Source organism: Marmota monax, unplaced genomic scaffold (assembly GCF_021218885.2).
Source record: "Marmota monax isolate L192 unplaced genomic scaffold, Marmota_monax_Labrador192_F-V1.1 WCK01_AAM20220418_F8-fsc00022, whole genome shotgun sequence".
In the NCBI taxonomy this organism is placed as follows: Eukaryota; Metazoa; Chordata; class Mammalia; order Rodentia; family Sciuridae; genus Marmota; species Marmota monax.
In genome coordinates, this window is record NW_026695215.1 from 27,851,670 (window position 1) to 27,855,462 (window position 3,793).

Consider the following 3,793-nt stretch of genomic DNA (forward strand, 5'->3'; position numbering starts at 1 on the left):
GTGGAAGAGAAAGAAAGGAGGCAAGACACTGTCTGAGGTTTCTGGTCTACTGAATGCTGGAGTGGCATAAGGGCAGGGACAGAGGGTGTAGGGCAGGAAGGCTCTATCTCTGCCTCTGTTGGTTCCAGGTGACTTTGGAAGCAATGAAACAGGATGAGTTCAGCAATGAAAGAGTACAGATGAAAGAGATTGAATTGAGCACTAGAAGATGCACAACTATAGAGACCTCAGAGATGACAGAAAAGCATGCAAAGGATGGGAGCAATGTCATCCCCTACAGGAAAGAGTGTCTGAGAGACAAGTGTTAGAGAAACAGAAAGGTGTTATTTAGTGACCAAAGAATGAAGAGGGAACTTTGCTTACAAATCATCTCAATTCGAGGAGTTTGATGGGTTACACATATAGGATAAGTATAATGAGAGAGAGAAATTAATAAAGGGGAAAATATTCATGAACTTTTTGGGACCAGGCAGAGATCTTCCAGAAATTCAAGTGCCAGCTCTTTTTTTTTAATATTTATTTTTTGGTTGTAGATGGACACAATATATTTTTAAGTGGTGCTGAGGATGGAACCTCAGATGTGCTAGACAAGTACCCTGAGCCACAATCCCAGCCCTGGTGCCAACTCTTTTGAATCCTTTTACAATTTAATGTTTTCTGGTAATAGCAACTGGTGTCATTGGCCTTGAAAAGTGGAGGAGAGGGATGGTTAGCAAGTCCAAGTCAATTTAACCTTGTTCTACAGTTTCAGACAAAATATTTCTCAAATGTTCGACATGTCTACATGCAGAGCTGAGTAGAAATCTGACCCAAAGGTAAGACAGCAAAATAGACACAATACAAAGGCAATACCATGTCAAGTATGACATATCTATGGGCCCAAGTGAAGAGTTCATATTTTCAACAAAAACAATCTTAAAATTCCTTGAAAGTAACCTAGACAACTGTTATCATAATGCACACCAAAAGTGTCATCTACAGCAAAACTAGTGGGAGACTAATAATGTATTGCACAGCTGTGTAACTTCCAATACTAGTGATTTTAGTCAACTAAGAACAGGCAAAGCTAGACAGTTTATTTAGGATTTTCTTCAGCAACGGAGACACCAAAGAGTGAGCCTCTCCGGAAGCCATCTGAAACATATTTCAAAAGAAGAGGAAATCAACTGTGGCAAGTTGCTGATGTTTCAAAGAAAATGAGTGAGAATTGCTGGTGACCTTGGCAGGAACATTTTCAGAGATATAGTGGAAACAAAACTCTGATTGGGCCGGGAGTGGTGGCACACACCTGTAATCCCAGCAGTTTGGGAGGTTGAGACAGGAGGATCAGGAGTTCAAAGCCAGCCTCAGCAAAAGCTAAACAACTCAGTGAGACCATGTCTCTAAATAAATTACAAAATAGGGTTGAGGATGTGGCTCAGTGGTTGAGTACCCCTGAATTCAATCCCAAGTACCAAAAAAAAAAAAAAAATCTGATTAGTTTGAGAATTCAAAAGACCAGGAAGAACGATTTGGTATATCCATCCAATGGACAACAACAGGAAAACAATGAGGACTGAACAACTCCATGCAGCAATATGGATAAATCTCAATTATGCTGAGTGAAAAACCAGATACAAAAGAATGCATACTGTGTGATTCTATTTATATAAAATTCTAGAAAATGCAAATGATCCATAGTGACCAAAAGAACAGTGGAGGGGGGCTGGGGATGTGGCTCAAGCGATAGCGCGCTCGTCTGGCATGCCTGCGGCCCGGGTTCAATCCTCAGCACCACATACAAAGATGTTGTGTCCCCCGAAAACTAAAAAATAAATATTAAAATTCTCACTCTCTCTTAAAAAAATGACACACACCTATAATCCCAGAGAATCAGGAAGCTGAGGAAGAAGACCACAAATTTGAGGCTGCCTGGGTCACTTAGTGAGACCCTGTCTCAAAAAAAGGTTGGGCTGGAGTTGTGATTCAGTGGTAGAGAGCATGCCTACCATGTTTGAGACACTGGGTTCAATTCTCAGTATGACATATAAATGAATAATATAAAGGTCCATCAACAACTAAAAATATATATTAAAAATTAAATAAAAAGATAGCCCTTTTTATTAACTCAGTGGTAGAGCACCCCTGAGTTCAATTGCTAATACTGTAAAGTACTAGAGTGTAGTCCAGGGCTAGAGAACTTGCCTATCATGCACAGGGTCCTGGGTTCAATCCCAGCACTGCAAAAAATAAAATTACAGAGTTGAAGGTCCATTCTGTTCTCCCTGATACTATTCTTATGTTTATAGAAGAACTCAGGAGTGCTCTACCATTGAGTTAATATAAAGGGCTATCTTTAAAAAAAAATCCTATATATTTTTAGTTGTTGATGGACATTTATATTATTTACATGTGGTAATGATTTAATATTCTTTTTTATCTTTTTTAAGAGAGTTTTTTTAATATTTATTTTTTAGTTTTTAGCGGACACAACATCTTTTGTTTGTATGTGGTGCTGAGGATCCAACCCGGGCCTCATGCATGCCAGGCGAGCGCGCTACCACTTGAGCCACATCCCCAGCCCTCTTTTTTATCTTTATTATTTTATTTTTATGTAGTGCCGAGGATCAAACCCAGTGCCTCACGCATGCTAGGCGAGCGCTCTACCACTGAGCCACAAATCCAGCCCCTAATATCATTCTTATGCATGATTTATACTTTTTTTAAAATATTTTTTAAGTTGTACATGGATACAAAATCTTTATTTTTTTTTAAATTTTTTTGTGGTGCTGAGGATTGAACCCAGTGCCTCACACATGCGAGGCAACTGCTCTATCGCTGAGCTACAACCTCAGCCCAAAATTCATGTTTCTATCCATAAATAATACATTGCATTGATTTTCATGTCTATCATAAATGATATATTTTGTGTATCTTTATACAACTTTTTGATTCAACATATTTAGAGTTGATTTCTGTGGATGCCCATATTTGCAGCCCCTTCATAGTAACTCCATTGAGTGACTATAACCCAATTTTCTCATTGTCCCATTGCCAGGCTGCTAAATTTTTCTCCTATGAAGATTGAGCATCCCTCATCCAAAAATACAAAATCCAAAACTTTTTGAGTGCCAGCGGGATGACAAGTGGAAAATTCCACTCAACTCATGTGATAGGTCTGGGTTTAAATACTAAAAATACAGGGCTGGGGATGTGGCTCAAGTGGTAGCGCACCCACCTGGCTTGCGTGCGGCCCAGGTTCAATCCTCAGCACCACATACAAACAAAGATGTTGTGTCCACTGAAAACTAAAAAATAAAATTAAAAAAAAATTGTCTCTCTCTTAAAAAATAAATAAAAATACAGATCCGGGAGTAATGGTGTGTGCCTATATTTCCTCCTAAGAGCTATCAGCCTCTTAAACATTTCTTCTGAATTCATGACATACTTTCTAAAATTTATCTTCTTAGCAGTATGGTCGCATAGTTTTAGAATGCAAGATTTGCCTCTACTACATTATTAAATACTTCATTGGCTGTGAGTCTACTGAACTCCACTGTGGATCCCCATATGTTTAAATAAGGGTCTTGCAGACTGATAATGGCAAGGGACAGATTTCTCTTATAGAGAAGAAATAGCAGAAAGGATAAAAGAGTAGCAGGTCAGGTGCTGCCTCAACAAACAGCATTGTGGAGTCACAACCTCCTCTTGTTACTAAGCAACATCAAGTGGACCCCTCCAGATTCTCTTCCCTCAGATGTAGCCTCAAAAAGACAAGAGAAAAGTTTGTCTTTTCTACTCCCTTCCCGGAAAG